Genomic DNA, 24,090 nt, shown 5'->3' with positions numbered 1-24,090 from the left:
CTCTTCTATCCCTAACAGAATTAATTAATGGCAACTATTAATCTGTCCTCCAGTTCTAAAACTGTATCTTTTCAAAAATGTTATATAAGTGGAATTACACAGTGTGTCACCTATTGAGACTGGCTTTTTTTCATTCAATGTAATTCAGTGGAGGCTCATCCTACTTGTGGTGTGCATCAAAAGTTTGTTTATGATGCTGAGGACTATTCCGTGCTATGGATGTACCATAGTGTGTATTTGCAGAACTGACAAATGCATTCATATGTGCAATACAACCCCCATCAAGAAATCGAATACCCTAGAAAGTTCTCTCATGACTCTTCTGTCAAGTTCCACCCCCAACCCCAAGAGGCAACCACTGTTTTTTTTTTCTCTTATCTCCTCAAATTCCTATTATCATGATTTTCTACTACAGACTAGTTTTGTCTGTTCTAGAATTGCATATAAATGGGATCATGCAGTATGTATTCTTCTGTGTAAGGCTTCTTTCGTTCAGCATAATATTTTGAGATTCACTCATTTCATTGCATGTAGTTTACTTTTTAACTGCTCAGTAGTATTTCATTGTATTAAGTGTTAATATATAACAGTTTTTAAAAAATTAATTCTCCTTGATGGAAACCTGAATTACTTTCAGTTTGGGGTTATTATGGATAATGCTGCTGTGAATATTCTTATGTAAGTTTTTTTGTGGACATGTTTTAATTTTTCTTGAGACAGTACTTAGGAGTGGAATTCCTAGGTTCTTTTTCCAGAGAGGCTATACTATTTTACACTCCTACCAAGAAAGAATAAGAAGCACAGTTGCTCCAAATTTGTTGTGGTGTTTTTTATTTGTTTGTTTGTTTTGTGCAGGGTCTCACTTTGTAACCCAGGCTGGAGTGCTTGGTGTGATCATAGTTCACTGCAACCTCGAATTCCCAGGTTCAAGTGATCCTGCTGCCTCGGCATCCCAAAGTGCTGGGATTATAGGAGTAAACCAACAAGCCCAGCTGCTGCTGGTTTTTAAAATTTTATCATTCTGGTGGGTATGTAATGGTGTATCATTTTTATTTTAATTTGCATTTTCTTCATAATACATGATGTTGAGATATTTTGCATGTGATTATTGGCCATTCATATATCTCCTTTTTGAAGTACTTGTTCAAATGTTTTGTCTGTTTTTTTTTTTTTTTTCAGATGGAGTTTCGCTCTTATCACCCCAGCTATAGTACAGTGGCACGATCTGGGCTCACCGCAACCTGTAACCTCTGCCTCCCAGGTTCAAGTGATTCTCCTGCCTCAGCCTCCTGAGTAATTGGGATTACAGGCGCCCACCACCATGCCTGGCTAATTTTTGTATTTTTAGTAGAGATGGGGTTTCATCATGTTGGCCAGGCTGGTCTCAAACTCCTGACCCCAGGTGATCCTCCCACCTTGGTCTCCCAAAGTGCTGGGATTACAGGTATGAGCCACTGCGCCCGGTCCTTTTGTCTATTTTTAATTTTTTTTTTAATATTTAATTATAGGACTTCTTTATATGTCCTTTGCCAGATACATGTTCTTTGAATATTTTCTTCTAATCTGTGGTTTGCCTTTTCATTGTCTTAATGGAATCTTTTGGTGAGAAGTTTTTAATTTTAATGAAGTCTAACTTACCATTTCTTTCCTTTTATGATTATTTTCTTCTCTCTGAGAAAGCTTTGTTAATTCCTAAGTCATGGATATACTCTCTTGTCTAAAAGCTTTGTGGTTTTGACTTTTACATACTGTTCTATGATCCATCATGAATTAATTTTTGTCATGGTATGAGGTAGTGGTTGAGGTTCCTTCTTTTTCTATGTGGATATCAAGTTATTCCAGCACCATTTGTTGAAAACAGTCTCCTTTCCTTATTGGGTTGCTTTGGTGCCTTTTTCAAAAAAAAAATCAAACAATGGTAGTGTGGGATTATTTCTGGACTATTTATTGTTTCATTGATCTATGTGTCAATCCTTACGCCGGCACCACAGTATCACCACATTTTTGACCTTTTTTTCCTTTTATGAATTATGCTTTTGGTGTCAAGTCTAAGAACTTGTTACCTAGCTCTGGATCTTAAAGATTTTTTTCCTGGCCAGGTGCAGTGGCTCACACCTGTAATCCCAGCACTTTGGGAGGCCAAGGTGGGCGGATCACGAGGTCAGGAAATTGAGACCCTCCTGGCTAACACGATGAAACCCTGTCTCTATTAAAAATACAAAAAATTAGCCAGGCGTGGTGGTAGGCACCTATAGTCCCAGCTACTCAGGAGGCTGAGGCAGGAGAATGGCATGAACCCTGGAGGCGGAGCTTTCAGTGAGCTGAGATCGCACCACTGCACTCCAGCCTGGGCGACAGAGCGAGACTCCATCTCAAAAAAAAAAAAAAAAAAATTTTTTTCCTGTCTTTTTTTCTAAAAGTTTTATAGTTTACACTTTATACTTAAGCCTGTGGTCCATCTTGAGTTAATTTCTTATTGAAGTGTAAAGTTTATGTTGAAGTTTTTCTTTTTAGCCTATGGCTATCCAACTGTCCCAGGACCATTTGTTAAAAAGGTTATCCTTTCTCCGTTGAATAACTTGTACTTTTGTCAAAAAATAAGTCGGTTGAAGATATTTTTGTTTTTTGTTTTTTTGTTTTTTTTTTTTTTTTTTTTACAGGCATGTGCCACTACGCCTGGCTAATTTTTGTATTTTTAGTAGAGATGGGGGTTTCACCATGTTGGCCAGGCTGGTCTTGAGCTCCTGACCTCAGGTGATCCGTCCGTCTCAGCCTCCCAAAGTGCTGGGATTACAGGCATGAGCCACCGCACCTGGCCTGTTCTGTATTCTTTAATGGAATATGTCAAAACCACAATGGGGATATTAGAGATGCTTTTTCTACTGGCTTGGTCATTGTTTCCAAGCCTTCTGCATCCTCCACTGGGTTGTTTACGATAGGGACTGGGTACTTTTCTTTCTGAAGACTCAATACCTGGTGTTGACTCCTTTCTCTATTACAACTACTCAGGGCAACAGAAAAGATAAGGAGAGCATTCTTAGCTACGGGGTGCCTAGATTATTCCAATACTGGGTCTACGTGTCCATGCACTATGAGAGTAGGATTCTGATTTTTTCCCAGGCTATGGGTTCTTTCAGGCAATGATGCCAATAAGTGATGATTTATGATTACCTACAACTGATCTGACCATCAATCATCACAAGAGAGCAGTACCTCTGGCAGCTCAAATGAACCCTTTTATATTGAACTCTCACATAACTCACTCTTTCCCTCACAACTTCATATCCTTGCACTCTACATCCCTTCTGAACCTTACCCCAGACCTCTTGATCCCTTCGGAGGCCTTGGATGGCTCTGCCTCTAATTATTCTTTTCTTAATTTGAATGTTGCTTTTCTCCTCACAAAGTCATTCTCATAAGGAAGGAGCTCTGCCAGGACCCCTGAGTGGGGTAGATGCAGCTCAGCCTCAGTTAGGCCCTCTCCTCCAACCACGTTCTTGGCTTGCCTCACTTGAGAAGTAATTTTAAAATGTTATTTTGCTGTCTTTCCATAAAGTTTTGGTGACCTATGCATGGTTCTCTGAATTCAATTACTTCACATATTACATTTCATCTAGCTGGCCTTGACCGTTCACAAAATCCATTTCTAGCTAGCTCAGATAATCTCCCTCCCACGCAACAGCTTACATACTATGTCCCCACACCATTTACATTTATCTTTCTACATTTCTTATCTATCTCCCTATAAAGATGGGCTCATCTATAATACTTTTCTAGCTGTCCTGGTTTCATTTCTTCTTTCCTTATTATTTAGCCACTTCAATTTAAAACCACCAAAAGGACATCATTATCCCCATTTTCATAACCTTCCATATGAAAGTATGCTAACCATCAACTACCCAAACATTTCCTCCCAGCGGGCAATCTCATCTTAACCAGGACCAACTGCTGCATCTGAAAAGAGTATCTTTAATCATTGCTAAGAGCTTTGACCTACTTGTTAGGCTCTGTATTCTCATCATCCCCACAGTCTGCTTTTGATTTCTCAGCTCCTCTGAGTATAACCATATACTCTTCTTTCAGGGAGCACCATACTGTGCGCTTTCTGAGATGCTTTATCCATGATGTTCTTTCCTTCTACAAGCGGCAACTCTGACAGGTGTTCAAGAGTGAAATCAGCTAACACTAAAGGAACCTAACCTCTACAGCCTTCCAGGTGAGAGGCTTCCATATAGTCTTTTTGCAGGACTTTCCATTAGGGTTCTCCTGGAATTTATTGCTAATGGTCAGTATTCTAAGTCTCAGGAGGGATTATAAGAGAGACCCAAATCACAACCACCAACCCTCATAAATGCATCTCTGCTTCCTTGTCAATTCGAGCCTAGTTTACTTTACTATCTAAGTGTTCAACCCAGTCGATGCGTCGTGTGCCCCATGTGACATCCCATAGTACCCAGCACTGACAATTTCTGTCCCAGATGGGTTTGCCACGTTTCCCATAGTAGCTCATCAATAAGAATACCCTAGGCTACCATAATTCAGTTATAGGGAATATAGCAAGAACCCCACATACCATCCAATATGCAGCACAAAGTACATGCTTAATAACAGTGTTTTTAAGTAAATAAATAAGCAGAAATGAGCCCCCACCTCAAATTTTAGGTGAATAATTAATATATTGCCCATTAGGTGATAGCAACCATTTGTTGTCACAGCTGATAACAATGTGAGAGAGAAAGAATTAAGCAGTATTGCAACTTATAGAGATCAACAAAAAAGAATTCTTTTTTTTTTTTTGAGATGGAGTTTCGCTCTTGTTGCCCAGGCTTGAGTGCAATGGCATGATCTCAGCTCACTACAACCTCCGCCTCCTGGGTTCAAGCGATTCTCCTGCCTCAGCCTCCTGAGTAGCTGGGATTACAGGTGCGCATCACCACGCCCCGCTAATTTTTTGGAATTTTTAGTAGAGATGGGGTTTCACCATGGCCAGGCTGCTTTTCAACTCCTGACCTCAGGTGATTCGCCTGCCTCGGCCTCCCAGAGTGCTGGGATTACAGGCATGAGCCACCACACCTGGCTGAAAAAAGAAACTCTTTAAACCAGACTTAGTAGAACCTCCCATAGCAGATTCTTTAATTGTGGCTCTTCAAACATCGCCTAAGAATCACCTGGGGCCTATTCCTAGCTCCATTTCAGACTTCCAGAATCAGAGTCTCTGGAGTGGAACCAATTATGTGCATTTTTAACAAGCTCCCTGGTGATTGTGATAAAAGGCCCCACCCACACTTTGATGCAGCATCCTTCTTCCTCAGCTTCAACCCTTTCAGTGAAGCGGCTCTCTCTGTATCATGCAAAGACCAATCATTTCAAAGCCAGAAGACTTGGGGTCGAGTTGCAGGTGACCTTGAATGAATCACTTAACCTCTCTGGCCTCAGGTTCCTCATATGTAAATTGGGGACCTTGATAGCACCCCAAAGTCTTTCTGTGATGATTAAAAAATCGAGGCCGGGCGCGGTGGCTCAAGCCTGTAATCCCAGCACTTTGGGAGGCCGAGACGGGCGGATCACGAGGTCAGGAGATCGAGACCATCCTGGCTAACACAGTGAAACCCCGTCTCTACTAAAAAAAATACAAAAAATTAGCTGGGCAACGTGGCAGGCGCCTGTAGTCCCAGCTACTTGGGAGGCTGAGGCAGGAGAATGGCGTAAACCCGGGAGGCGGAGCTTGCAGTGAGCTGAGATCCGGCCACTGCACTCCAGCCTGGGCGACAGAGCCAGACTGTCTCAAAAAAAAAAAAAAAAAAAAAAAAAATCGAACGCACATTGTATTGGGAATCAATGCCCTCTTCATCAACTACTTCCAGTTTTCCTTCCTTCTGGGTACATGACAAGATTGTACATCTGATCCTTCCTGAGGTCAGATGGGGCCACAAGGCTAGTACTAGCCAATGGGTTTTGAGTAGAAGAGATGTGCATTACTTCTCAACTAGAGCACTTCATTGCCTATGCAAGATCATCCAGAGCTTGCTTTTCTCTGTGGCACAGCAACTGGCAACATTTGAGATGACGATTACTCTAGGAACCTGGATCCTTACATGTTTAGAGTAAGCAGAGACGCCGACCAAGCCAAGATGGACATACACCATGCATGAAAAATATACCTTTGTTTGGGTTAAGGTACTAAGAACTTGCAGATTGTTTGTTACCATAGCAAAGCCCAGCCATTTCTGGCTGAAAGAGCATGTGAAACTCTAAAGGGCATTATTGTAAAGCCCTTGGGCACCTTGAGATTGACTGCACTACTCTTTCCCGGGTGGTGTCAGTTCTGACCCCTTGGAGCCACTGGTGCTCTACCCTCTTACAGAAGTTGCATGATGGGAAAGGCCTTGAATGCCAGACTAAGACGCTTGTACTTGTCTATTATAGATTCCTCAGAAGGGAAGTGGCCTGACCAGAGCTATACTTTTAGGAGATCCATCCAGGAGAGGTATTTAGGTGGAACAGTGAGGGTAGGAACTCACAATTTTGCAAATATTAATCACAATTTCTTTCCCTTAGGATGACGTGAGGGTGTCTGGGGGATTTGGGGCCAAGCCACCTGAGGTAGAAACTACTGGAGCTTCGGTTTTCTTGGGGTTCCAAGAAGCCCACCTATAGTAGGAAGTACATGGTTTAGTCACTGGCCTCTCAGGGGAAGGGGGATTTCCTAGCAGGTTACTGTCTACCCTTCAGCACTTGCTTTCCCCCAAACTTGCCTGTGTACCTAACTCCAGGGCTCTGAATCTACAATGAAGCCAACAATTGCTCCCTCTGGACTCCAAGCACACAAGCACATTCCCTGTCATTCCATTTGGCTTTATTTACTGTATCTTTACACTAATCCATGGATATCCATGAAGCAACAGGGATTTCTTAGAACAAGGTGACACTTTTTTTTTTTTTTAATGCATTCAAGTTTTGCCCTTCCTTTTTACCACTGGGGCCTCTGCATGTGGAATTAAAAATAACAAATGTCCCCAGAGGCTGTGCACTGGAGCATGATGCCTGTGAAGAACTGGAAAAACAATGATGGGAGCCTGTGTGGGATGGAGGGAGCATGGTCCGAAGTAGGCCCCAGGTGGTTCCGTTTTTTGATTTAAAAAACTTTTTTTTTTTTTTTTTTTTTTTTTTTAAGAAATGAGGTCTCTCTGTGTTGCCCAGGCTGGAGTACAGTGGCATGAGCATAGCTCACTGCAGCCTCGAACTCCTGGCCACAAGTGATCCTCCCACCTTAGCCTCTCAAAATACTGTGATTACAGGCATGAGTTACCATGCCCAGCCTGGTTCCATTTTTTATGGTCCCAAGAGCGTTAGAACTCAGAGTTTCTGTGTAGCACTCTCCTAACCTCCCACTGGAGGTATCCACATGCCTCTGGGCCACCTGGTGTCCCCAGCCTCAGTGGGAGAGGCAGAGGCCACCCTCTCAGGAGGCAAGTCCCATAAGACTCAGCTGTCAACAAGCAGGCTCTGCTGCTGCCTCGCCCTGACTTCAGCAAGTCCTTGAACCTTTCTGAACCTATTTCCTTGCCTCTAAACTGAGGCTGACAATGGCTGGCCTGATACACCTCATGAAGATTTTGAGAATTTCCAGAGAAAAAAAATCATTTATTCAACAAACATTCGTTGATTGCCTACTATGTGCCAGGCATTGTTCCAAGTACTGAAAAACAGTAAATGAGAGAAAGTCCCTACCTTCAGAGACAGACAATAAACGAAAAAGATATTAACATAAATGCTATGAAGAGAAATAAAGCAGGTTAAGGGGTATGAATGCACGCATGTGCTATTTCAGACAGGGTTGTCAAGGAAAGTCTCTGAGGAAGTGACGTTTGAATAGAGACCTGAATGACATTTAAAACCATGCCATGGGCTGAGATCACTAGTGAAGGAGTTGAGAGAGAGAAGTGGTCTGATGAACAAGCCCTCAGCCAGTCTAACATCTAAAGGGATGAAATGGAAACACATCTGTAAAGAGGAAAGCGGGAACAACCTCCCTCACAGCACTGTCCAGAGCTCTGCACCTGTGGGGCACTGGAAGGAAGGCTGCTGCTTTGTTCATTTGCTATCTGGACCCCCACTGCTTCCGGGAAGGGTGGGCTCCATGTGCCGTTCACCAGGCACCAAGATGGTCAGGCAGGCTGGGGTCAGGAATGAAAACATCCCTCAGGGAGCTGCACTTGGGAACTGTGTGGTGGGAGGAAGTGGCAACAGGGGAACTCTTTGGTATTAACAGTTGAGTATAAAGTGAAGCCCTTGTTTTGGCTCCCCACAAGCTCTCTAATAATGTCTCCGTTGCTCACGAATGCTTTTATGTGAGTGGATCTGTAAGGGGGCAGAGGGGACACAGGAAGTGCTGAGTTATTCCACAGGGATGAACCATGGGAAAAAGGAAACACACCTGCGGACCCAGGGCACCAGGTGACAGAGCCTGGGCACCTCTAGGAGGAAATTCACTGTGGAATTAAATGTTTTTCTTCATTTATTGTCTGTCTCCCCTGAGTAAAATGTAAGCTCCTGAAGGGCAGAAACTTTGTATCACTGCTTCGTACTATGCCCAGAACTATGCCCGGCCCATAGCAGGTGCTCTACAATCATTTACTGAATGAATAATCACCCTCATCATTATCTGGTATATTAGCAGAGCTGAGACTACTCAAATCATTAGCTATAGATTCCCTGCTGCCACACAGATCCCTGTGGAATAAAAAAAGAAGTAAATAAGAACCCACGTGTGTATTCAACACTTGCTGTGTATAAGACCAAGTGGCTAGCACCTTGTGAGTCAGTGGGAATCAGATAAAGACCCTGCTCTCAAGTCTGGCAGAACAAAGATATGTCTACCAAAAAACACCCGAAAGACAAAAAGAAAACCAAAGAAACCCCACAATTCAAGGGGAAAAATGCTTAGTGCCTGATATGGTTTGGCTGTGTCTCCACCCAAAATCTCATCTAGAATGATACTCCCCAAAATCCCCGTGTGTCAGGGGTGTGACCAAGTACAGGTAATCGGATCATGAAGGTGGTTCCCCCAGGCTGTTCTCGTGATAGTGAGTCTCACGAGATCTGATGGTTTTATAAGCATCTGGCATTTCCCCTGCTTGCACTCATTCACAATCCTGCCATGTCTTCTGCCATGATTGTAAGTTTTCTGAGGCCTCCCCAGCCATGTGGAACTGTGAGTCAATTAAACCTCTTTTCTTTATAAATTACCTAGTTGTGGGTATTTCTTCATAGCAGCATGAAAACAGACTAATACAGTAAATTGGTACCACAGAGAGTGGGGTGCTGCTGTAAAGATACCTGAAAATGTGGAAGCGACTTTGGAGCTGGGTAACAGGCAGAGGCTGGAATGGTTTGGAGGGCTCAGAAGAAGATAGGAAAATGTGGGAAATTCTGGAACTTCTAGAGACTTAGAGGGCTCAGAAGACAAGTAGATGTGGAAAGTTTGGAGCTTCTTAGGGACTTGTTGAATGGCTTTGATCAAAATGCTGATAGCGATATGGACAATGAAGTCCAGGCTGAGGTGGTCTCAGATGGAGATAAGGAACTTTTTGGGAACTGGAGTAAAGGTAACTCTTGCTATGCAGAGACTTGCAGCATTTTGTCCCTTCCCTAGAGACCTGTGGAACTTTGAACTTGAGAGAGATGATTTAGGGTATCTGGCAGAAGAAACTTCTAAATGGCAAAGCATTCAAGACAAAGCAGAGCATAAAAGTTTGGAAAATTTGCAGGAGATCATTTTGGAACTTTAAGGTTTAATGACTGGCCTATTGGATGTGACAGAAAAGAAAACCCCATTTTCTGGGCAGAAATTCAAGCCCAATACAGAAATTTGCACAAGTTAGGAGGAATGTTAATCACCAAGATAAAAAATGTCTGCAGGGTATGTCAGAGACCTTCAAGGCAGCCCCTCCCATCACAGGCCTGAGGCCTACGAGGGAAAAATGGTTTCATGGGCCTGGGCCAGGCATAGAGACCCCCTGCTCTGTGCAGCCTTGGGACATGGTGCCTTCAGCTGCAGCCGTGCTAAATGCAGCCGTGGCTAAAAGGGGCCAAGGTATAGCTCGGGCTATTGCTTCAGAGAGTGCAAGCCCTACTCCTTGGTGGCTTCCACGTGGTGTTGAGCCTGTGGGTGCACAGAAGTCAAGAATTGAGGTATAGAAACTTCCACTTAGATTTTAGAGCATGTATAGAAACACCTGGATGTCCAGGAAGAAGTTTGCTCCAGGGGCAGAGCCCTCATGGAGAACCTCTGCTTGGGCAATACAGAAGGGAAATGTGGGGTCAGGGCCCCAACACAGAGTCACCACTGGGGCACTGCCCAGTGATGCTGTGAGAAGAAGGCCACCATCCTCCAGACCCCACAATGGCAGATCCACTGAGAGCTTGCATCATGTGCCTGCAAAAGCTGCAGACACTCAACAACAGCCTGTGAAAGCAGCCAGGCAGTGGGCTGTACCCTGCAAAGCCACAGGGGTGGAGCTGCCCAAGGCTGGGAGCCCACCTCTTGCATCAGCATAAACTGGATGGGAGACATGCAGTCAAAGGAGATCATTTTGGAATGCTGAGGTTTAATAACTAACCTATTGGATTTTGGACTTGCATAGGGCCTGTAGCCCCTTTGGCCAATTTCTCCCATTTGGAATGGGTGTATTTACCCAATGCCTGTACCTCCACTGTATTTAGGAAGTAACTAGCTTGCTTTTGATTTTACAGGCTCATAGACAGAAGGGACTTGCCTTGTCTCGGACGAGACTTTGGACCTGGACTTTCGGGTTAATGCTGGAATGAGTTAAGACTTTGGGGGGACTGTTGGAAAGGCATGATTGTGTTTTGAAAAATGAAGACATGAAATTTGGGAGGGGCTAGGGGCAGAATGATATGGTTGTGTCCCTGCCCAGAACATCATCTTGAATTATAATTCCCACAATCCCCATGTGTCAGGGGAGGGACCAGGTAGAAGTAACTGGATCCTGGGGGTGGTTTCCCCCATGCTGTTCCTGTGATAGTGAGTCCCATGAGATCTGATGCTTTTATAAGTCTCTGGAATTTCCCCTGCTTGCACTCATTCTCTCTCCTGCCACCCAGTGAAGAGGTGCCTTCCACCACGATTGCAAGTTTCCTAAGGCCTCCCCCCAGCCACGTTGAACTGTGAGTCAATTAAACCTTTTTTCTTTATAAATTAGTCTCAGATATTTCTTCACAGCAGCGTGAGCACAGACTAATACAGTGCCATAAAGAAGGGAAAGTCCTTGTTTAAAGAATAAAAATGTGACCTCCAGCTAGGGAAATCAACCAATAATAATGGAAGACAACAAAAACAGCAGCAGGTACCTTTTACTAAGTACTGCTATTTGAGGGGCACAATGTTGAGTGCATTTCATGCATTATTTCATCTTATTCCCTGAAGAACTCTTCAAGCCTTACGACTCAAAATGTGCTCACAGGACCTAGGAGCTTGTTAGAAGTGACAGGCATTGGGCACCACCCTGTACTTCCTGGATCAGATTTGGCATTTTAACAACATCACCAGGGAACCTATGTGCACCCTAAATTTGAGAAGCAATGACTGAAATTAATATTGTCTTCATTTTTCAGTTCAAGAAACTAAGCCCAAGAGAACTTACGTGACAAATGACTTGCCCCAATCACTCGTTAGAGAGGTACAGAGCCGCTGAAGCCCAGCCTGACCCTAAAGACTCTGTTTTTAACCACTAAGCCAAGTTTCATGGAGGAGCTGGTATCTGAACTGGACTCTGAAACTTGCATAGGACTGGGACATTCAGAGGAGGAAGAAGGGGGTCGGTAGCAGAGGAAACAGCATCAGCAAAAGCCCCCAAGGTAGAAAACCTTCAGCTGGGCTTAGGACATGTTGGGAGGTTCAGTCTGGCTGCAGCTCCAGGAATCTGAAGGGATCAGTGAGAAAGGCCAGTTGTATCAGTTCACATGGAACACCCTTAGCCAAAGGTAAACAGTTTCTAGTTAATTTGGGGGACCACGGGGAGCTGCCTTGAGTCCCAGCACAAAAGGCCCTATGCGTGCTGAAATGACTCAGATGAAAGGGACCCAACAGGCTTCATTCACACTCTAGTTTGGGCTCTGCCTCTCCCTTGCAGATTAATCTTGAGGGCAGGTGACTTAACTCTTGTTTCATGTCCCACGTTTAACAAGGGAAACACACTTTCTACCCACGGAGGGCCATATTAGTATCAAAGTGTTGGAGTTTAGTTTCTAATAAAAAAGTAAGATTAGCCGGGCATAGTGGTGGGCACCTGTAATCCCAGCTACTTGTGAGGCTGAGGCAGGAGAATTGCTTGAACCTGGGAGGTGGAGGTTGCGGTGAGCTGAGATCACGCCACTGTACTCCAGCTTGGACGACAAAGCGAGACTCTGTCTCAAAAAAAAAAAAAAAAAGTGGAAAAAAAAAAAAATCAAGGGCTGCTCAGAACTCTATTTAGTATTGACAGGAAACGAAAAAATTTCTCTTCCAACATTATGAAGCACACAAGCACCAGTGTAAATAACTACAAACTGCATTAACTGAGCGACTGTAATGGATTAATGATTTAAAATCTTTCTTCAAATCAAAGTAAATGTCCTTAGTTTTGTGAAGTAAACTGTTTTAAAGTAATAGTAAAATATGATAACCCCAAAGAGCCCTGTACACACACCTACACACACCATTGAAAATGAGACAAAACCTAAGTTTGAAGATGAGAAAAACTTCAGCTGGGCTTGTCATCATTTCTTCAAACCATAGCTCTCTTTAGCTTGAGAAATAACCATCTGTTTCTTATCTGTTTCTTATTTTCAGCTTTGAAATTTGATGACATAAACCAGAAAGCTGTGTTCTGATGGTGCTTTCTGAGTGGGCTTGGAGCCATAAGGACCCTCTCTCCTCTCAATGCACTGCCTGTTCATTTTGGTTTACCTAGGAGACAGAAGGGGAGTTGTAGGGGGGTCCCCAGATCTGGGTTTTAGTACTGATTCTCACATAAATTTATTGCATGTCCTTGAAGGGGCAGGCAAGGGTGTTTTGAGGGCTTACTAAATGCCAGGTGTTTTTTATATGTCTTTTTTGTTTTGTTTTGTTTTTGAGACAAGGTCTCGCTCTGTCATCCAGATTGGAGTGCAGTGATGTGATCTTGGCTCACTACAGCCTCAATCTCCCCGGCTCAAGTGATTCTCCAGCCTCAGCCTCCTGAGTAGCTGGGACTATGGGCAGACGCTACCATACCCAGCTAATTTTTTTTTTTTTTTTTTTTTGTAGCGATGAGGTGTCACTCACTATGTTGCCCATGCTGGTCTCAAACTCCTGGACTCAAGTGATCCTCCTGCCTCAGCCTCCCAAAGTGCTGGGATGATAGGCGTGAACCACGATGCCCAGCCTTACACGTCATCTTAATGAGCAGTTATAACAACCAAAATGTAGTATGTTTATCCTCAATTCCTATCAGTAAACATTTATTGTGTAGTGATATTTTAGTGCATAACAACTGCAGGATCAAATTCATTCTTATTTCATGATCTATAAATTTATATATATGTGATGGTGAGGCTAGAAGTTCCTATATCATCACTTCACAGGTTAGGAACTCCAGTACTCCAAGAAAGGAACTAGGAGGCACCACACCTGGCTAATTTTTGTATTTTTTAGTAGAGACAGGGTTTCACCGTGTTGGCCAGGCTGGTCTTGAACTCCTGACCTCAGGTGATCCACCTGCCTCGGCCTCCCAAAGTGCTGCAATTCCAGGCACAAGCCACTGTACCTGGCCTTAGCTATGTCTGCTCAGCACCTTCCCTCTTCTGCATCATCAGGGAAACCCTGCTTCCACTCTATTTAGTCCTGCTGGGGCTGCCACTGAGAGTGGTGCAGTCCTCTGCCTCACAGGATGGATACTTGACCCAAAGAAGACAGTAAGAATCCCCCATCCCCTTGCAAGGAATGGGGCACCTCGAAAGAGTCCATGTGAGGAATGAAGCCAGACTCAGACAATCAAGGTGAGAGACTGTGAGAGATGAAAGGGCCAGGGACACAGAAACATTTTCTTTTTAAAGCCAACTGATGTTCTTTTTCAAGTTCAGATAGTTTAAGCTGATCACCTACAAGCAAACAAATCCTGACAAATACACAGTTTTCTCAAGTAAATTATTATTATTATTCTTATTGAGATGGAGTCTTGCTCTGTTGCCTAGGCTGGAGTACAATGGCGCGATCTCTGCTCACTGCAACCTCCGCCTCCTGGATTCACGTGATTCTCCTGCCTCAGCTTCTCGGGTAGCTGGAATTACAGCAGCCTGCTACCACGCCCCGCTAATTTTTGTATTTTTAGTAGAGATGGGGTTTCACCATGCTGGCCAGGCTGGTCTCGAACCCCAACCTCAGGCGATCTGCCCACCTGAGCCTCCTAAAGTGCTGGAATTACAGGTGTGAGCCACTGGCACACCCCTGCCCGCCCCCTGCCCCGCCCCCCCACCCAATTTACTTTGTTAATTCTCAGGTAAATTCTTTACTCACTTCCTTTTCCTCTCTGTAGGCTAGTAAGACTCCAGTCAAAGTTGATACATTATATTTACATCTCATCTACCCTAAGGTGGAAAAAGGATAAATGCAGTTCATGTGGTCTAAGGTTGCTGTCCTATCTGTCCAAAAAAGTAAAGATATTCACCGCTTATAATGGAAATCTATCAACTTTGGTCAAATTGAAATTTCAAGCATAACCATTAAGAAAACGTGTATCACATCCACATTAGTAGAAAAAAAAAGGTGAATGATGAAAAATAGCCCCAAAGAAGGGAAGACAGCTATAATGAAATGGAGAACTGTCAGGACAAACAGATTGAAAGCATAAAATAAGGCAGACCTAAACAAAAATACATCAATGGTGCTATTAATGAAAATGGACTAAATGTTCTAACTAAAAGACAAAGAAAGTCAGGGTTTTCCCTTATAAGTTTTCCCAAGGTTTAAAAAACCAAAACCCAAAAACTTCCTTTTAAGTTTTCCCAGGGTTTAAAAAACCAAAACCCAATTATATGCTATTCATAAGAGACTTACCTAAAATACAGTTACAGAAAAGACAAAACTAATGGAAAAAATATACTTGTGCAGATTTTTAAAAAGATGGCATAGCTATACTATCAGATAAAGTATAAGGCAAAAAAAAAGTATTAGAAACAAAAAAGGCAGCTTTATAATGATAAAAAGTAAATTAATTCACCAAGAAGATAAAACAACTTTATGTTTGTATATACCTGATAATACGGCCTTACAGATATAAAGCAAAAAAAAAAAAAAAAAAAAAATTAAAAGATGAAGTAGACAAATTCATAATTATAGTTGGATATTTAAACACATCTCTCTATAATACATAGGAAAAAAAAATCACTCAGTAAGGATAAAGAAGATTTGAACACCATTAATAAACTTGATCTAATGGCAGTTCATTGGACATTGAATCCAGTAACTGTAGAATACACATTACTTTCAAATACACACGGAACATTTATAAAAACTGACCATAAACACAGCCCTAACAGAAGTATCAAGAAATTTCAAAGGATTAAAATTACACAGCATCGAGCACAGTGGCTCACACCTGTAGTCCTCCCAGCTACTTGGGGAGGCTGAGGCAGGAGGATTGCTTGAGCCAGGAGTTCAAGGCTGCAGTTAGCTATGATCACATCACTGTACTCCCATGTCGGAGACAGTGAGGCTGTTTCAAAAACAAACAAAAAACAGAACAAGCTCACTGACCACAGTTGATTAATAAAGGATAATTAGAAAATGTTAGTATGTTTGGAAATTACAAAACACATTTCTCGAATATAATACTTATTGGTTAAAGAAAGAATTACAATGGAAATTAGAATATTTTTAGAAATAAACAACTAAGAAGGCTCATGCCTGTAATCCCAGGACTTTGGGAGGCCAAGGCGGGTGGATCACCTGAGGTCAGGAGTTCAAGACCAGCCTGAGCAACATGGTAAAACCCTGTCTCTACTAAAATACAAAAACCTTAGCTGGGTGTGGTGGCGCATGCCTGTAATTCCAGCTACTTGGGAGGCTGAGGAGGCAGAGGAATCACTTGAACCCAGGAGGCGGAGGTTGTAGTGAGCCGAGATTGTGCCACTGCACTCCAGCCTGGGCAACAAGTGAAAGTCTCAGAAAAAAAGAAGCAAAGAAATAAATAAAGATACCACATATCAAAACTTGTGAACTCCTGCTGAAACAGAATTTGGAAAAAAATGTATAACCTTAAATAGAAAGAATCAAAAGGATAAAAATTAATGAAACTAAACATCAATTTCAAGAAGTCAGAAAAAGAACAAAATAAATCCAAGGAAAATAGAAGAGAAAAATTAAGAACAGAGCAGAACTTAGGAAACAGAAAACAAATTTATTATGAAGACTATCACTGATGATCAAAGCAGGTTCTCTGAAAAGAACCTCTACTAAAACCAAAGAAGGAAAAAAAAAAAAGCATTAAAATGAAATCAGAATGGAAGAGGGGATATCCCTATAGATGTTGTACACCAAAGGATAAGAAAATATTATAAGTGGCCGGGTGCAGTGGCCCACACCTGTAATCCCAGCACTTTGGGAGGTCAAGGTGGGCAAATCACGAGGTCAAGAGATCGAGACCATCCAGGCCAATGTGGTGAAACCCCGTCTCTACTAAAAATACAAAAAATTAGCTGGGTATGGTGGTGCATGCCTATAATCCCAGCTACTCGGGAGGCTGAGGCAGGAGAATTGCTTGAACCCTGGAGGCAGAGGTTGCAGTGAGCTGAGATCGCACCACTGTACTCCAGCTTGGCGACAGGGCGGGACTCCGTCTTAAAAAAAAAAAAGAGAAAAGAAAATATTATAAACAACTTTATGTAAATAAATACAAAGGGATAAACTCCAAGGAAAATATTACTTAGTTAAGAAATACAAAAACAAAATCACCCTGGAACCATTAAAGACATTGAATCTGTGGTCAAAAATAAGATTGCAAAGAAAACACACTTCACACCTCCAAGCCCAGGTGGCTTCATCACCAAGTTCTATCATACATTCAAGGCTCAAAAGAGGGGAAACTAAAATGGATGGTGGAAGAGGATGATATGGGCATTTGTTAGATTTCTGGACCAACTGCAGCAGCAAGGGTTGTAATTTGTCTCACTTAACTTCCTCTTATAAGTTTTCCCAGAATTTGTGATTAACCAGAATCCTGGAGAAGCTGTACCTGGATAGAGTGAACTTAATATAAGAAGCAAGCCTATCTGTATGGTGCAAGAAGTGGACTGTGGAGAATATTACTGGTTCCATCCAGATCCTCTTTACTGGCTAGCACACCTGTCACTCAGATGTGGTATCAGCTGAGAACAACTCACAGATGTCCCTTTCTCCAGAGAACTGCAACTGCCCCCTCACCAGGCTGTGCCTCTCCTCCCCCAATCCAGCTTTCCTCATACTCCTCTTCCTGAGCGCTTCTCCCACAGTCTCACTTGAGCAAGAATCCCTATTTTAATAATGCCCTGCTTCTACAGAATGGGATCTAAGATATCACCATTTCAAGGGTGAAAAGAGAGCCATACAGTATAAGAAGATACTTTTAAAATGTACAACTGACAGGGGGCCACTAACCAAAATATATAAAGGATATATATTTCCTTTATTGAAAAAAAATAAGGGAAATATATTTCCTTTATATGTTTCCTTATTGAAAAATCAATTAAAATAATTTAAAAATGGCAGGAGACAATAGACAGTTTACAAAAGAGGCAATCCAATTAACCAACAAAAAACTGCTCAAGGGCTGGGCATAGCTCACACCTATAATCTCAGCACTTGGGGAGGCTGATGTGGAAGACCAGTTTGAGTCCAGGAGTTTGAGACCAGCCTGGGAAACATGGCAAGACCTGGTCTCTACAAAAAAAAATTAAAATAATTAACCAGCTGTCCCAGCTGCTCAGGGGGCTGACGTGGGAGAGATATCTTGAGCCTAGGAGGTTGAGGTTACAGTAAGCCATGATTATGCCACTGCACTCTAGCCTGGGTGACAAAGCAAGACCCTGTTTCCAAAAAAAGAAAAGAAAAAAGTGCTCAACCTCAAGAGTAAGCAATGAGAGCAAGTTAAAACCATAAGAAATATCATGATACAGACATGAAAACAGTTAAAACATTAAAACCAATAAAACCAACTATTTGCCAGGATATGAAGCAACTGGAACTCTCATATACTCCTGGTAGGAAAGTAAACTGTCTGACACTATCTAGTAAAGCAATTCTACTCTAACATATATAACCTAAAGAAACTTGTTCAAATACAACAGAAAATATCTAAGGATGTACTTGGCAGTCAGAAACTATAAGCAACTCAAGTATCCATTAACCACAGGATGAATACATCTACTGTGACACAGTCATACCATGAAACACTGTTAGCAATGAAAATAAGTGAGGTTGCCACATGGATGCATCTCACAAACAAGTTGAGCAAAAGAAGCAAAACACAAAATGCAAACAGTATGATTCTATATGTGTGATGTTCAAAAATGTAAACTATATTGTTTAGGGATATATACATAGGTGATATAATTACAAAGAAAAGCAAAAAAAAAAAAAATGATTATCACAAAAGTCAAGATGATTTCTTCTGGGGGAGGAAATTATGATTTGGAAGCAGGTACCGAGTATTGGCAATGTTCTGGTTCTTGACATGTTGGTGATTACATGTGTATTTCCTTTATAGTTATTTGCTAAACTATATATTTGTGGTTTTTTAATGCATATTTGCTGTATTTCATATTCAAAAAGTTTAAAACAAATGAAATAAATATACTGATTATTGTTTCTTAGAAAAATTGAGAAAACTAAAATCCTTTATTTTTAAATTAAAACCTTGCCTACAAAATCCCTAATGGGGTACACGCCAAGTAAATTTTCCAGAATGCCTAAATCTATGTTGCTCAGGGTGACCTGAGGACCCCTCTTTACATATGGAAAAGTAGGGTGAGTAGGCACCCAAAGTCCTGGGGTAGATACCTTGTTGAAGGCTGTAATTCCTGAGAATCCTTGGTAGGCAGAACCCGGGAGAGTATGCGGAACCAATTTGCCAAAGGGATTTGGGTTAAGGTTAGGAAGAGAAAGGATTGAGCCCGCAAACTCTGATAAGAAGTTTGAAAACAGAGACATCTCTTGGGTGGTCTAGATGACCATGACCAAAGTTGCTAGCAGGAAGGGCCCCAGATGCTCTAAAAGAGAACTCTCCAGGAGAACAGGGGAACCCAGCCTGGTGAAAAGCTCAACAAAAAGCCCAGAGTGAGGTGCTTTGGGGAGAATGGCTGAGCACGCAAGCATAAATAAAACAAGCTCTAACCTTGGAAACCAAGCATGGAATCATGCTAGCAGAGATTTGGTCCAATAAGGGCGTTGGACAGCAGTGATCACACATTCGTGGACTGTGTAGTACAGCTCAACAGTGTTGCCATATAGCGGTGTCAGGAATGACAATGTGTGTGGACTCCTCAGACAATGCAGTTCTCTCTCCTCTGGTGAGTGACAGTAAGACTGACCCCTTTGGAATGTATAAGCCCCAGAGAGCTTGGAGAAGGAGACACTGGAATTCTCACTAATAAGGGCATTACAGAGGACTTGGGAGTCTACTTAGAAAAAATAAGGAAATACAAGAGTGAATTTAAACCCAACTTGTGAAATGAGACATATGTTAAACATCTAAACTGAAATAGACAAAATCTTAATCAAATGTCTCTTTGTATACATTCCTTTATGTATACAATATCAAACATTTTAGACGAGTGGGAAACTAATAATCACTAAACTAACAGAAAGAGGGTAATGAGAGACACTAGCAGACATTTCAAACAAAAGCCATGACAGGTAACTCAAGAATAGGTTCATTCATTAAGGCAAACTGAAAGAACAAAATGCTTGTTCCATCTATTTCCTGACTGAAGCAGGTAGAAGGAATTTGTTTATTTCACATTATCCTGTGAAAAGGAAGTGATGTCTTCTTGGTTGCCCAGGACACCATCCCTCCCATCTCTGAGAGCTCTTGCTGACTCCCTATCTACATCATCAGAGCCCCCACTAATCTGCCCTCAGTTTTATCCCTGCCAAAGAATCTGAGATCCCTAAGGCCAAAGTCTACGTATGTTTTTATCTATTTCTACTCACTCCCACTCCTCTTGGCACTGCCACCAATGCAAGTTTATTGAAGGAAAAAAGGAGGGAGGGAAGGAAGGAATAGTGTAACTGCGCTGCAACTGAAACAAACCAGAGAATGGAAACTCATGGTGAACTGGTGACTGCTTGACCATTTATTGCTTAACAGCTGCTTGTGCGATCACAAAAATACAATTCCCCTGATAACCACGGCAACCAAAATGAAGGCACTACTGTAAAGGCAGCTCTTTTCAGAAATCTAAAAACAGTAAGAGGCCTGAAACCAGAAAGACAAAGAAATCCAAGTGCTCCAGGGCAGAAGGAAATCCTTTCTTAAAAGCCCTGACAAAGCAGCTTTTTCTCCAGTCTCACAAATCTCACCAGGCTCCAACAAGGGCTCTGGAACTGGTGTGAGGGATCCTGAAATAATTCAGGTCTCTCTGTGTGCTCCTATCCCTGGAGGCCAGCTGCTATGAGGTAAGCTCACTGCGAGCTGCAGCTTATTGTTATTTTAAAATGTAATGAGAACGGGCAGGGAGATGGATATATATATATAACATTATATAACCTCAAACTAACACAGCTAGCTCTAGAAAAAGCCCCTTGAGGACAGGGACCATGTGTGTCTTGTTCACAGCTCTATGTCCAGATCCTAGTAGGTGTACAAGACACAGTAGGGGTTCCATATAGCTGCTGAATAAACGCAGAATGAGATTAGAACTGAGGGAAAGCACGGCGCCTGGTAAAAGGTCCGTCCTCTCCACTACCCATTGCCAACACTCTGTTGGGTCCTGAGCAAAATCAAAGTCCTGTCGTCCTTCTGGGTCCAGTCTCTCCATTTGCAAAGGAGACAGCTGGATTAGATGGTTTCCCAGGCATCCTCCAGCTCTGACAGTCAATCACTGTACTGTGGTTTTTTTTGGTGGCAACACATGCCTGGCACTTTTCTCTCCCCTCAGAGGGAATCTGATACCCATCTGCTCAAGTAAATTGATGTTCCCATCCAGCCTGACTCATATGGTAGGAACAACAGGTTCATATGCCAATTGTAAAAGAGACGGCAAAGGGGGCCCAGAATGAGAAAAAGGGAAGGTCTTACAAACCAAAACGGCAGTTTTCAGCACTAAAAATATAGAAACAAAAGTGATTATTCTGCTAAAAAAAAAAAAAAAAAACCCTTACGTGGGGCAATCTCTAGCTTACTAATAATGCTTATATTAACAGCATTATCTACTGAGGCTTTTGTGCCAGACACTGTGTGCTAAACCCTTTACAATTAATCCTCCCAGCAACCTATGAGCTTATTACCACCTTTTAACAGATGAGGAATCAATCTGGCTCAAGGTCACAAAGCCAATAAGTGGCAGAACTGGGATCTGAACCCACAGCTGACTCCAGAGTTCTGGCTCCTCAAATGACTTTCCCCTCTGTTCTTCACTGCAGTCCCAAGAGCGAGGCAGGACAAGGGTTATCACTTTTTGTTTATAGATGAAGAAACCGTCTCCGAGAGGCTTGCGATTTGCATAAAATACACAGTGGGTGCCCAGCTCCATATGTGCCCCTGCGTTCCTAGGTGAAGGTTCTTCCCCATCCCAAGAATTAGTTTCTTCTTCGACTTCACTTACACACTCGAAAAATCCCAGGGCTGGAGGCACCACTGAGATACATCCTCCGTGCCCAGTAGTTTTACGGGAGGGGAAACCAAGGCACAGCTCTCCGTTGGCGTGCCTGAGCCTCCGGGTGCCAGGAGAGCGCGGAGCCGCGGGCGGCCTGAGGGCACCCCTCACGGTCCTGCCAGACCCCTGATGCCCGAAGCCCGACCAGACGCTCAGTCTCGGCCAGGAGCCAGTGGCGTTTCCTGGGTCGGTCGCCCGGGGAAGCGCCCCGGGTCCCCTCCCGCGACCGCCCAAGTTCGCCCGCAGCCTCTGCGTACCGGCCGCTTACCTCGCAGGGCGCTCGCCCACCGCGGAGTCCGGGCCGCGGCCGCCGGTGCCCTGGAAGCCAACCGCCAACCGCCCCGGAGCCGCAGCAGCCGGTAGGATTGCGGCGTGCGGCCAGCCCCGCCCGGGGGCGGACAGCTGCCTAGGGATTGTGCCGGGCCGCCGCCGTCATGTGACGCGCAAGGCGGCGAAGGATGCCGGGAGCAGCTGGCTAGCCGGGGCTGGACTTCCCGACCACCGCGCAGAAAAGCTGTATCTGCAGGAGGGGCACCGGGAGGTGGGAGGAATGGAGACGAGGAGGGGGCGCGTGGGTCTTCGGGTACTGCAAAGGCGAGCTTGCCGAAGGGCGATTCAGGCTCCTATTGCGTGGCCCCAGAAGGGGCAGAAATAGAACCAGTGGGTGGAAACTGCAGGGAGACATGCTAAGGCCAATATGGTGTAAATAAGATTCCTGCGAGCATCAGTTATCTAACAGTATAAGGAGCAGTTTCCAGGGGTGCTAGGCTCCCTGTAGGTGAGCATGTAGGGGCTGGGTTCATTCATTGAACAACCTGACCATTGGCTACCTCCAGACAATATACTAGGAGTACATATTAAATTAGTTTTATGTATGGCGCTTAGCATAATGCCTGCCATAAAGTAAATGCTGTATGTTTGTTGCTGCTGGTGCCGTTACTATTACGAACACAAAACTGAACAAAGCAGATATGGTTCCTATTCTCCTTAATTCTGTAGTGGAGAAAGTAGACAGTAATCAAGTGTCATTTAAAACAATATGTGTTTAAAATTGTAGAAAATGTACGGAAGGAACTGTAATTTATAAATAGGGGTCAGGTGTGGTGGTTCATGCCTGTAATCCCAGCACTTTTGGAGGCCGAGGCTGGAGGAAAGATCGCTTGAGCCCAGGAGTTCGAGGTTAACAGTGAGCCATGATCATGCCACTGCACTCCAGCCTGGGTGACAGGGCGAGCCTCTTGTTTCAAAAATAAAACTAAATAAATTAGGGACCAAGGAAGGGTAGTCAAGGAAGACCTCTCAGAGTAAGATAAAGAGCCAAATGGAAGAGGGGCAGGGTAAGCCCTGTGAAAGCTCTTGGGCCAAGTGGATTGGGTTGAAGGAGAAAAGATTGCTCTTTGTGGAAATGGAAAACGTCTAGCTTGTCTGAAGCCTTTTAAGGGGGAGAAGTCAGATCAGAAAGGTAGGTAGGGGCCAGATCATGCAGCACTTAGTAGGCCATGATAAGGATTTTAAAATTGTATGTAACAGGAAGCCACTGAAGGGGTGGAGGATTTGATACCTTTTCAAACAGTATGTCAGCTACTATGTGAAGACAGGAGTTAAGAGTGGAAGCAGAGATTGGTAGCTTAACCTACCAGCTGGGCCCATGGAGGTGCTATTTATTGAAATGGGAACTACTGTAAGGGGAACATATTTGGAAGTGGGGGCAGATCAAGAACTCCCATTTGAACTTGTTAAATTTGACGCTGTCAGTTAGAATGGCTATTAACAAAAAGACAAAAAAAATAACAAATGCTGGTGAGGACATGGAGAAAAGGGAACTCTCATACACTGAATTATACAGCCATTATAGAAAAATGTATGGAGGTTTCTCAAAAAACTAAAACTAGAACTGTCATATGATCTAGCCAGTCCCACTGCTGGATATTTATCCAGAATGTAAATCAGTATATCAAAGGTATGCCTGGATCCCCGTGTTTATTGTAGCACTATTCACAATAGCTGAGATATGGAAGCAACCTAAGTATTCATCAACAGATGAATGGATAAAAAGAATGTGGCATATATACACAACAGAATACTATTCAGCCTGTCATTTGCAGCAACACAGATGGTACTAGACGTCATTATGTAACGTGAAATAAGCCATGCATAGAAAGACAAATATTGCATGTTGTCACTCATACGTGGGAGCTA

At 43.2% G+C, this 24,090-nt stretch overlaps 1 protein-coding gene across 1 annotated transcript in view; it reads right to left on the bottom strand.

The window, feature by feature from the left end:
- The window catches only part of FBXO10 (F-box protein 10), a 64,069-nt gene extending 41,740 nt beyond the window's left edge, over positions 1 to 22,329 (bottom strand). Inside the window, exon 1 of the mRNA XM_023203158.2 lies at positions 22,160 to 22,329. The gene's annotated coding sequence lies outside the window, so the exon portion shown is untranslated. The remainder of the gene's footprint in view (positions 1 to 22,159) is intronic.
- Positions 22,330 to 24,090: the final 1,761 nt, after the last annotated feature.

Source organism: Piliocolobus tephrosceles, chromosome 14 (assembly GCF_002776525.5).
Source record: "Piliocolobus tephrosceles isolate RC106 chromosome 14, ASM277652v3, whole genome shotgun sequence".
Lineage (NCBI taxonomy): Eukaryota > Metazoa > Chordata > Mammalia > Primates > Cercopithecidae > Piliocolobus > Piliocolobus tephrosceles.
Note: the sequence above shows the minus strand (reverse complement) of the source record. Positions and strands in the feature narration are given on the sequence as shown.